The sequence below is a fragment of the Manacus vitellinus genome, unplaced genomic scaffold (assembly GCF_001715985.3).
Source record: "Manacus vitellinus isolate BGI_N305 unplaced genomic scaffold, ASM171598v3 scaffold_81_pilon, whole genome shotgun sequence".
NCBI classification, from domain to species: domain Eukaryota; kingdom Metazoa; phylum Chordata; class Aves; order Passeriformes; family Pipridae; genus Manacus; species Manacus vitellinus.
The window spans coordinates 1795297-1807937 of NW_021940822.1; the positions used below are offsets into that span (position 1 = coordinate 1795297).

Consider the following 12641-nt stretch of genomic DNA (forward strand, 5'->3'; position numbering starts at 1 on the left):
AGCTGATGGGATGTCTCGTGAGAAGCCAACAGCAAAATCAAAGGGAAATGCATTAAATTGGTCTGCTTGGAGAAATGCTGTGTAATCTGCCAGCCCAGGGGAGAAACATCTCAATCCTCACCATCACAAAATGCCAAAACAGAAGCAAAACCCAGCCAAAAAAAGAATGGAATTTGGGTGAAAAAGAGCTTGGACTGCCATGATTTTCACAAAATAAGAGGCCTCCACTTTTCCCTACCTGATTTTTGGCACTGCCTTCTTAGGCAACAGTCAAGATTAAGTGTCCCATAGCCCTCAAACAGTTTGGAGTCTCGTGGGATCTGGAGGACCCAAACCACTCCATGTCATACAGAGAGCTCATGTACAAGGTTTCCCCTTAAGGCCCACCTTGACACCTGGTTCTCAGTTGTGTGCCACTGCTCCTCTCTGCCTTAAGAACAGCAGATTCACAGTCTGGATACATCTGGCATCTCTGGCCCTTCCAAGGGACCTGGAAAAGAGAGGCAGCAGTGAAATATCACCAATCTTTTCTGGCAAGTGCTCTGACTTGCAGCTCTAGCATGCAGATGAACTGTGTCCATGCAACCTTGGACAGCTGTTTATACCTCCTAGCCCAGGGCAGAGGTCTTCCATCCAGCTGCACCTTCAGAAGGTGTAGCAACACCAGGAGTCTTCATGGGCTCAGATGGTGATGAGTCAAAATCAGAAAGGATGAAATCCACAGAAGGTTATTAAAAATAGAGGCACAGTGCCAAACTCAAGACATTCCTGCCTGCACACTAGATTCTGTCAGCTGACTTTGTCCATCCTTCCCCAGGCATGTCCTGCCAGGAAGAAGATATCAGGCTAGACAGATCTCTGATCTGATCCAGGACATGTCTAATGGGAGCAGAGCTGTCACATCTCAGGCCATAACAGAGAATCTGTCCTTCGGCAATGCCCTCTGCAGCTCTGTAATGCTTCTTCCCAGTCTGAGAAATTGTACCATGCTCCAGGAATGACCCAGAGCTGGACACATTTGTCTGCTTAAGCCTCTCTGTAAGAAGTAATCGCAGCAGCTGGGGAGAAACAAGAACATCAGGCAGGTAGGCAAAGCCACAGAGGGCCTAATGCCTCAGAAGAGGAAAACAACAAAAAAAAGGGAGAAAAAAATAGTTGGAGACTACTAGTTTGCATCTGTCTGAGAAAGTCAGGGCTGCTCTCCGACAGACATGCAGACAAATTCCTTTCACGCCACCAGATGGAGCCGTGTCTTCAGTCACCAGCAGGCAGCTGGTCTGGCAGGGGACAACAGCCCTCTGCTCCCTCCTCCACCTGCGTTCGATGGGCAAGTTCTCAAACTGCAAGGAGAGGGCAACGGCAGCCTTGCTCTACCCCAGGGCCCGGCCTCCCCAGCGGGGCATCTCACAGCTGCAGGGCTACTTCCACCCTGAGCCACTGTGAGGCTGAATCTGGGACTGAGTCAGTTGGGATCCAGGAGAGGAGGGTAAATGAACTGCCTGCCCACAGCTGACGCCCCTGGAGCTGGAGTGAGGGTCAGAAGTACCTTTTTGAGCACAGCAACAGCAAAGCATTGTATCTTGGGAGTAAGACTTCTGTGATGGGCAATCTGACAGGGGAAGCACTGTCCAGGAGTTGTGTGCAGTTTTGGTCACTGCAATATAAGAAAGATATTATTAGAGAGAGTCCAAAGGAGGGCAACGAAGATGGTGAAGGGCCTTGAGAGGAAGCCGTGTGAAGAGCGGCTGAGGTCACTTGAACTGTTCAGCCTGGAGGAGACTGAGAGGAGACCTCATTGCAGTTACAACTTCCTCATGAGGAGAAAAGGAAGGGCAGGCACTGATCTCTTCTCTCTGGTGACCAGTGACAGGACCCAAGGGAATGGCCTGAATTTATGTCAGGGGAGGTTTAGGTTGGATATCAGAAAAAAAGTCTTCACCCATAGGGTGGTTGGGTGCTGGAACAGGCTCCCCAGGGAAGTGGTCACAGCACCAAGCCTGACAGAGTTCAAGTGTTTGGACAATACTCTCAGGCACATGGTGTGACTCTTGGGAATGGCCCTGTGCAGGGCAAAGGATTGGACTTGATGATCCCTGTGGGTCCCTTCCAACTCAGCATATTCTGTGACTGGCAACCTGTGCTTCCTGGCCTCCTTTAGAAATGCAGCTGTGGTCATGCTTCTTGCCAGCATCCACATACAGCGTGTTGGGTGACAACCCATCAGGAGAACTGAGCTGTGCCACTGTCCTAGTTAGAACAGCTGGGACCGATTCATCACTGGATGGGTGTAGCCCAAAACTGTATTCTATGGCCCTCCATGCCATTTTCCCAGAAACTGTTGTCGGGGGGGGGCTGCGAGGTGGGGGGGGGTTCCTGTCCTCATACCCTTTTATGGAATTCCCCGCTCTGAGGGAACGAACTGAGCATCCTTTTATGGAATTCCCCGCTCTGAGGGAACGACTGACCATTCCTGCCTGAACTGGAGAATATATAAACCTGGAGTTTCAGAACCTTACCACCACTCGTGGGATCTAGAGGAAGACCATAGCTCACCGCTCTCAACCAGACTGAGACCACCACCCTCAACTGGACTGCAATCACCACTTTTGACCAGACTGCAACAGCTCTCCCACCAGCAGGTTTTTCCCCTCTCCCTTTACTGTGGACTCAAGGGGGAGGGCCCAAGGAACACCACTTTGTTCATGCCCCAGGGTGCTGGGTTATACATTTGGGTTTTGTGGGTTAAAACCAATTGTTTGTTTGTACAATTGTACTTACTGTGTTATTTTAATAAATTGTTATTCTGACTTATAATCTCTCCTTCGAGTTGAGTTCATTTCCCCTGCTGGTTAACTCTTAAACCAGCACATTTTTGGCGCCCAATGTGGGGCAGAGAGAGAGAAGTCAGAATCACAATTTCATTTTAAGCATTTGTCTATTTGGATATAGAAACTCCCTGATCACCATGTTGTTTGATGCGTTCACATGGATGTTGTATTTGAGCCTGTTCGTATTTCCACAGATGGGGTATTATTTGCCTGTTTTGATGCTCTCTTTAAGACCAGGGAGAAGGATCCAAATTGCTTTATTAGTATATTATGTTTATGTCATTCTAACATCAGAAGCAATGAGTTTCATTGTAAATGTGTATTCAGTCCTGTTTGCCTGTCCTGGTTTGGGTTGCTACCTCTGGGGCCTCATTAAAAATCGTACCCAGCTTTTTGGGGGAACAGGGGTGGATGGTTTCCAGCCTCCCACCTCCTTCTTCCCCTTCAGACCTGCTACAACAGTTTTTGAAAATATTGAGTTCCCTTTTGATGTTAAGGACAGCATAATGTTATTGTTAGTGTTGCTCTGTCTGCTCTGTACTGTGTACACCATGTTTAGGGTCAGAAAAGTGCCTTTTAGGGAGGTTGTTTGGACACCTGCCCTGGGAGCAGATAATGCTGAGTGGCACGGGAAGTGGGAGGACATCAGCCAGTATTTGGAAAAGTTTTCTCCTCCAATGATCTGGAAATTCACCCCTGAACAACTGCAGGATCCTGTTAGCATGATAAGACTGGGGAAGGAAAAATGCTCTGGCAGCTCCAGAGATGGCCAGCTCACAGCAACCTGCTGGGCCCTGGCCACTGCCTACCGGGCACTGCTTGACATGGTACAGCACTGTCAGGGGGAGGAGAGAAGGAGCAAATCCACAGGCACCACGTCCACCCAAACCACAGCTGAGTCAGAGGGAGAAAGAAATAAGCCAACCGGCACCGTGTCCACACAAACCATCGAGGAGCCAGAAGAACAAGCAAAACCAATAGCAGTCGCCCCTGTCCAGAAAAGGAAATCAAAGACTAAATCAGTTCGCATAGCAAATGATGACGAAGAGGCGGGACCTTCACATCCACCGGAGGAGACAGAGCCAGAAATAATCACTCGGTCCCTATCCCTGGGTGAGCTACGTGAGCTCCGGAGAGAGTTCACACGACAGGCGAACGAGTCCATTCTGACCTGGCTGCTCCGAATCTGGGATGCCGCAGCTAACGATACGATCCTAGATGGGAGTGAAGCCAGACAGCTGGGATCCCTGTCTCGAGATGTAGTCATTGATCAGGGGATTGGAAGGAGGCAGGAAACTCTCAGCCTCTGGCGGCGACTGCTGTGCAGTGTGAGGGAGAGATACCTTTGTAAGGAGGACCTCCACGTATAGCAAGGACAGTGGAACACAATGGAACAAGGTATCCGGTGCTTAAGGGAGTTAGCTGTACTGGAGATAATCTTTTCAGAGGACGAAAGATTCCCTAAAAGTCCAGATGGTGTACAGTGCACCTCCCAGATATGGTTAAAGTTTGCATGACTCGGGCCAGAAATGTATTCCCGCTACTTAGCAACGCTGCAATGGAGGGAAGGAGAGGACAAGGTGGGTGCGTTGGTCAGTAAACTCAGGATTTATGAAGACACTGTCACCGCCCCATTACGAGCCCACGTCTCATCTGTGGAAACCAAACTGGCTGAACATGTCCAAAGCCTGGAAGAGAAGATTGAAGAGGGACACCAGAAGCTAAGAGAGGAAATTAAGGAAGGGATCTTCCATATCTCGCCAGGACAAACAAGAGTCTCTGCTATTAGGAGCCAGCGTCCCCCAGCTAAGGAGAGAAGGTACACTCCACGTGGCGATCTATGGTTTTACCTCCATGAGCACGGAGAAGATATGAGGAAGTGGGATGGGAAACCCACCTCTTCCTTAGCAGCCCGGGTACGTGAACTAAAAAGAGGAACAAACACCATAAAGAACTCTTCAAGGGTAAACGTTGCTCCAGTCTCTCGTGGGCAAGACTCCAGACGGTACAGGAATGATGATACGTCTGATCCTCTTGAAGGGACCTCCAGGTCATACCCACAAGAAGAGCACAATGAGTACCATGACCAGGACTAGGGGTGCCCTGCCTCTAGCCAGGTAGAGGAGAGGGACAATCGAGTCTATTGGACTGTGTGGATTCGGTGGCCTGGCACATCAGAGCCACAAAGATATAAGGCTTTAGTGGACACTGGCGCACAATGTACATTAATGCCATCAAGATACGTAGGGGCAGAATCCATCTCCATTTCTGGGGTGACAGGGGGATCCCAACAGCTGACTGTACTGGAAGCTGAAGTGAGCCTGACTGGGAAGGAATGACACAGACACCCTATCGTGACTGGCCCAGAGACCCCGTGTATCCTTGGCATAGATTACCTGAGGAGTGAGTATTTCAAAGACCCAAAAGGACTTCATTGGGCTTTTGGCATAGCTGCTGTGGAGACAGAGGAAATTAGACAGTTGAACACCTTGCCTGGTCTCTCAGAGGACCCCTCTGCTGTGGGACTGCTGAAGGTTGAAGACCAATTGGTACTGATAGCCACAGCAACAGTGCACCGTTGGCAATACCGCACCGACCGAGACTCTGTGATGATCCGTGACCTGGAGACCCAGGGGGTGGTCAGCAAGACTTGCTCACCCTTTAATAGCCCTATATGGCCAGTGCGTAAGTCCAGCGGAGAGTGGAGGCTGACAGTGGATTACCATGGACTCAATGACATTACACCACCCCTGAGTGCTGCTGTGCCGGACATGCTGGAGCACCAGTATGAGCTGGAGTCCAAGGCAGCCAAGTGGTATGCCACCATTGACATTGCCAATGCCTTTTTCTCCATTTCTTTGGCAGCGGAGTGCAGGCCACAATTTGCTTTCACTTGGAGAGGTGTGCAGTACACCTGGAATCGACTGCCTCAGGGGTGGAAACACAGTCCCAGCATTTGCCATGGACTGATCCAGACTGCACTGGAAAAGGGCAAGGCTCCAGAGCATCTACAGTACATTGATGACATCATTGTATGGGGGAACACAGTGGGAGAAGTCTTTGAGAAAGGAGAGAAGATAATCCAGATACTCCTAAGAGCTGGTTTTGCCATTAAACGGAGTAAGGTCAAGGGACCTGCTCAGGAAATTCATTTCCTAGGATTGAAGTGGCAAGATGGACGCCGCCTAATTCCAACGGAGGTGATTAACAAAATAGCAGCCATGTCCCCACCAAACAGCAAGAAGGAAACACAGGTTTTCCTAGGCGCTGTGGGCTTTTGGAGGATGCATATCCCCGAGTATAGTCAGATTGTAAGCCCTCTCTACCTTGTGACACGGAAGAAAAATGATTTCCAGTGGGGCCCCGAACAACAACAAGCCTTTGAACAAATTAAACAGGAGATTGCCCATGCGGTAGCCCTTGGGCCAGTAAGGACAGGACAGGACGTGAAGAATGTGCTCTATACCGCAGTCGGGGAGAATGGCCCTTCTTGGAGCCTCTGGCAGAAAGTGCCTGGGGAGACCCGAGGACGACCGCTGGGATTCTGGAGTCGGGGATACAAGGGATCTGAAGCCAGCTATACACCAACTGAGAAAGAGATCCTGGCTGCTTATGAAGGAGTTCGAGCTGCCTCAGAAGTGATCGGCACCGAAGCGCAGCTCCTCCTGGCACCCCGACTACCAGTGCTGGGCTGGATGTTCAAGGGAAGAGTTCCTTCTACACATCACGCCACCGATGCCACATGGAGTAAGTGGATCGCTCTGATCACACAGCGAACCCGGATAGGGAATCCTAATCGCCCTGGGATTCTGGAAATTATCACGAATTGGCCCGAAGGTGAGAGTTTTGGACTATCCTCTGAAGAAGAAGAGGAGCAGGTGACACGGGCTGAGGAGGCCCCACCATATGACAAGCTACCAGCAGATGAAAGGCGATATGCGCTCTTCACAGATGGCTCCTGTATGGAGTCCCACACGGCGAGTTGCAGAAGCGACCGAAGGACAAGGTGGGTCAAGTCAGTTTGCAGAGCTTAAAGACGTTCAGTTGGCTTTGGATATAGCTGAACGAGAGAAGTGGCCAAGACTCTACACTGACTCATGGATGGTGGCCAATGCTCTGTGGGGATGGCTGGAGTGATGGAAGAAGGCCAACTGGCAGCGCCAAGGGAAACCCATCTGGGCGGCGGAGATGTGGCAGGACATCGCTGGCTGGGTAGAGAAGCTGAGTGTGAAGGTCGGTCACGTAGATGCTCATGTAGGCAAGAAACGGGCTAATGAGGAGCATCATAACAACGAGCAGGCAGACCGAGCTGCCAGGATTAAAGTCTCTCAGGTAGATCTGGATTGGCAGCACAAAGGAGAATTATTTCTGGCTCGATGGGCCCATGACGCCTCTGGTCACCAGGGGAGAGATGCAACATACAGATGGGCTCGTGACCGAGGGGTGGACTTAACCAAGGACATTGTCTCACAGGTCATCCATGACTGTGAGACATGTGCTGCCATCAAGCAGGCCAAGCGGGTGAAGCCTCTATGGTATGGTGGACAGTGGTCGAAGTACAGGTATGGGGAAGCCTGGTAAGTTTACTACATCACGCTCCCCAAAACCCGCCAAGGCAAGCACTACGTACTGACCATGGTAGAAGGAAGTACTGGATGGTTGGAGACATACCCCGTGCCGCATGCCACTGCCCGGAACACCATCCTGGGCCTTGAAAAACAAGTCCTGTGGCGACACGGCACCCCGGAGAGAATTGAGTCTGATAATGGGACCCACTTCAAGAATGGCCTTGTAGACACCTGGGCCAAAGAGCATGGCATTGAGTGGGTTATCATACCCCCTACCATGCACCAGCTGCTGGAAAAGTTGAGCAGTGCAACGGACTGCTGAAAACCACCCTGAAGGCACTGTGTGGGGAGACTCTCAAACACTGGGAGCTGCATTTAGCAAAGGCCACCTGATTGGTCAACACCCGAGGCCCCATCAATCAAGCTGGCCCTGCCCAATCAGAACTTTTGCATACTGTAGATGGAGATAAAGTCCCCGTAGTGCATATGAGAGGAATGTTAGGGAAGACTGTTTCGATTAGTCCCACCTCAAGCAAAGGCAAACCCATCCAAGGGATTGTTTTTGCTCAAGGACCTGGTTCCACCTGGTGGGTAATGCAAAAAGATGGGGAGACACGTTGTGTACCACAAGGGGACTTAATTTTGAGTGAGAATGGTCTGTAATGTTTCATTGTATATATATATAGATGTATATAATTTTAAAGGGATATAGTTTTTAAAGGGGGTTAATTTGGGCATGACATGGATGGCATAGAATAAGGGGTGGATAATGTCCTAGTTAGAACAGCTGGGACCGATTCATCACTGGATGGGTGTAGCCCACACCTGTGTATTCTATGGCCCTCCATGCCATTTTCCCAGAAACTGCTGTCGGGGGGGAAGGGGGGCCTGCGAGGTGGGGGGGTGTTCCTGTCCTCATACCCTTTTATGGAATTCCCCACTCTGAGGGAACGAACTGAGCATCCTTTTATGGAATTCCCCGCTCTGAGGGAACGACTGACCATTCCTGCCTGAACTGGAGAATATATAAACCTGGAGTTTCAGAACCTTACCACCACTCGTGGGATCTAGAGGAAGACCATAGCTCACTGCTTTCAACCAGACTGAGACCACCACCCTCAACTGGACTGCAATCACCACTTTTGACCAGACTGCAACAGCTCTCCCACCAGCAGGTTTTTCCCCTCTCCCTTTACTGTGGACTCAAGGAGGGGGCCCAAGGAACACCACTTTGTTCATGCCCCAGGGTGCTGGGTTATACATTTGGGTTTTGTGGGTTAAAACCAATTGTTTGTTTGTACAATTGTACTTACTGTGTTATTTTAATAAATTGTTATTCTGACTTATAATCTCTCCTTTGAGTTGAGTTCATTTCCCCTGCTGGTTAACTCTTAAACCAGCACAGCCACTCAAGCAATGCAAATGCTCAGAAAGAGATCAGTGGTTGCTGAAGACTGGAAATACGCAGGCTCACCAAACTGGTTCATCCTACCACACCAGCCAGCCTTTCTCCACTCAGCATGCCAGAAAAGAGCAGCATGCCAAGCACAGGCCACCAATACAGATTCAGACACAGAGAACAGGTCTGAAGAGGGGGATGGGAAAGGAATCTTCCACTCACACTATCCAGTTTTTCAGTGGAGACTTCCCCATAGCCACGTCCCTGGATAAGACCAACCACAGCACGTACACATAGCTCACCATGGCCCAGTTGTCAGCCCAGGTGGCAGAGCTATAGCTATCAAGCCACTCGACTCCATTCATGATCTATGCACAAAGACCACATCCTGCAGGATGATGGCACCCACAACAGAGACAGGAGAGAGGTCAGGGATGCTGTCAGAGGCTCCCATCCATACCTGTGTGCTGTCTGCCTGCACACTTGCAGGAAACACAGTGAGACCCTCTTCTTTTCCAGTTTGTCTCTGCAATGTCCTTCTACTCCTACACCTCACCTTGCACAGTCCAAGTGGCAGAAGTGGCAAGGAGTGTTGTCCATTTATGTGTGAGGCAGATTCATCAGGAAAGCAATGCCCTTTTTTAGACTACCTGATATATTGGAAGGCAAACAAACCTAGTATGCTTGCTCTCCCTTGTACCTACCTGGCATATCCAGCTTAGACCCACCCAATCCCTGGCTGTGCACTGCTGGCACATCCAGCTTAGACCCACCCAATTCCAGGCTGTGGGCAGATTTGTCCTGCAGCCTGCCCAAGGCATTGGCAGTGCTGCGGCTTCTTCCAGCATCACAATGGCCAGGGCTGTGTGCTTTGGAAACAAGTGCTTACCTCTCTATACCTGCCTCTACAACTCAGGCCTGCAGTAACCACCCTGAATTCTCATAGCACTCCCCTCACACACCACTGCATTCCCAGAAATCACATTCAATGCTACTTCATTATCTTCTGACAGTTTTGATGGGCCTTCGCTATCCTCTAGCAAATCCTCCACAGCTATAAGGCTTCTGTTGATGAACATCCTAATCATGGTCTCATTGCTTTCTTCTACATTACCCCATGTGTTTCTTATGGTTAGACAGTAAGCAGATTAGGGTGGTGATATGGTTTGAAGCTGGCTCCCTGCCAAGTCTCCAAACCTTACCACCAGAGTTCCCCCCCCCCAAACCTCAGGGAGAAGAGGGAGAAAAAAACCTAAGAAAACCCGAAACGAGAGAGAGACAACCAAAGTGAGATATATAAATATATTTACACTTATATACAATTAAAATAAGGGAAAGGGAAGGGGGAAGGGAAAAGGAACAAAACCAAAATATTATATATATATAAATATCCCAATTAGCAGCCCAATATCTATCCACTAAAAGAGTTAGCAAAGAAATAGCTCACTACTCTCCTGGGACAACCGAGGGTCGCTCCGGAACGATCGCCGGCAACCTCTGTCTCCCAAGGTCGGCAAGGCCTAACCAGGCCTCGCTCCCCAACACGGCAGACTCAACAGCAGGGAACCTGCACCTCCAAGCCGCCGGAAGGAAAGAGCACGAAGGCCTCTCCTCCTTTCTTCTTATAATCTGGCTTACGTAAAAATTGTAGGGAATACTGGGTAAATCTGGACCCTTCCTTGGTTACAAACTGGTCACCAAGGAAGGCCTAGCCCAAACCACCACAGGTGGGGATTTTCCAGTCTGTGCCTGTACCTTGCATGTTTGGTGACACATGGGATGGGGCTAATTCACATGCCATCTGATCTTACCCTCAGAAGCCCTCCTTGTAATGAACTCCCAATTTTAACCACCCCAGTAACAAGAGCCAACTTTCCCCCATTCCACAGTGCCAAACCTAGACAGGTTCAGTAAGTGGCCGCAGCCCTGACAAACACAAACAGGCCTGCAGTTCCCAAGCCAGAACTGCCATCCTGCAGGAGCAGCACACGTTCAAAAGGTTTCTTTGTTATTCTGATGCAGCTAAGTGCAAACTCTGTCTAAGAAAATCAAACTACTACAACAACCTTCTGTCTAGGTCACAGTGTGAGAGGAATAGGGGTTAATTTAGTCAGGAAATAAAATAATTATTAATAGCATTGCAGATAGCAATTGCTAATGGCATCAGCAAACACCTCCTCACCTGGAACAAAGCCCATATAAGCCAAAAATGCTTATTCTCCTAGAAATTTCTGCAGCCATTGCACATTTGATGTAGCAGCATTATCATCTTACAAGTGCAGAAAAGGGAAGGCCTGAAGGTTAGGGTGTTACCCTGTAAGGGTAGCAAAGGCTTCATTGGACTTACCACAGATTTCCTGCCCGAGGCTGGGAGAGTTGTGCAGCCTCTCTCAGCTCAGCCCTCCTCATCTATAAAAGGGGCTGCAGCCCTGTCTCACAGCAAAAGCTCAGGAGCATAATCTCAGTGAATGCTGCAAAGCTTTTAGGTAATGCAGCCAGAGATGCTGCCTAAAGCTTTATCCACTGGTTAAGACAAGTTCAAGGCCTCTGTGCTCAACATGAGCCTCCCTTCTCACACTGACAGGGTTTAAGATCCAGTTCACATGTATGCAGGGAAAACATATAATTTTAAGTTTTGCACATTGCCTGTTTTGACAATTTAGGGGAGAGTTGAGCAGCAATGAGTCCTTAAGATGATTCTGGGACAGGAGGCATTTCATTCTCACCATACAAAGTATTTCAGACAGGCCCTTTAGTGGCAACAAAATCAAAGGGGAAAAAAAAAGATAAATAAATAGATAAGCCAGGTAGGCGAGTAGCTTGATGACATTCTTGCATACTTAAATTAACATAGAGCTGTTCCATTCCTGAGCTGCCTTCTTGTGCTATTTCCTCCTTTGTTCTTCTAGTGGAAAAAATGCCCCAGGGATGATGAAGCATTAGGCTACCTTCCCCATCACAGTCAATCCAGAAAGGTTCTGATGAGAGCTGCTTTCTGATGAAAATTAACCCAGCAGCAAGCAGGGTCAGATTTTGGTCCAGTTGTTCATAGCCTGCAGTTTTTACCATATGGAAATTAAAAGGATTGCAACCTGCAGCAATTGTGGAAGTTGACAGCAAATTAAAAGGAATATGAGTTCTGGCATTCATCTGTAGCAATTTAGGACAACCTTTTCATTACTGTAAAAATAGCAAGTATTTATAAACAACATCTAGCTCTGATCTGCACTAAATCTCAAATTGCAATATAGAAAAGGCAAGAACAAAGTTAACGCTTCAAAACCAGATATCTATTGTAAAGGGGAAAAGCAGCTTGCCCAGTTTCACTCCATGGGCTAGGACAGAGCATTGGACCAGACACTAGGCTCTCAGTTCCTGCATGCTGTCTGCTGTACCTCACTGCCTCCTCAGAAGAGGAATGGAGCATCACAGCACTTTCTGGAAATCACCTTTAGGTTCTTCTTCTCTCCCAAAATTTCCCTTTAAATATTTACTCCAATGCACCTACTAAACTGAATGTTTTAGCAATGCACAGCGATAAGGCTCCTTGTGGCTTTGTTTCTGCCAGTGAAATAGCTACGAATGTAAGGTTTACAGAAACTTTCTGTTCCTGTCTAAAATTATCTTTGCTGATCCTTGTGACGCCAAAAGTACAGAACCAATATTCCATAAGTCATGTGAAAAAGGGACTACATTTCAAGCACACACAGCTAGTGTGGTTACAGTACCATCAATCAGCCATGACCAAAGCTCTGGGCTACCACCATGCCAGGCCTCACACAGGGGGACACCACCTGTTTCCTTTGCTGCATGAGACAGCACATAGAGTCAGGGCCTGATCCTGCC

At 48.9% G+C, this 12641-nt stretch overlaps 1 long non-coding RNA gene across 1 annotated transcript; it reads right to left on the reverse strand.

Moving 5' to 3' along the window:
* Nucleotides 1-386: 386 nt before the first annotated feature.
* On the reverse strand, nucleotides 387-1651 carry LOC108641829. Its single transcript, XR_001922304.1, has 3 exons — nucleotides 1547-1651; nucleotides 606-1058; nucleotides 387-490 (listed from the first exon to the last, which is right to left on the reverse strand). It is a non-coding gene; the product is annotated as an uncharacterized LOC108641829 (long non-coding RNA).
* Between the last annotated feature and the right edge of the window lie 10990 nt (nucleotides 1652-12641).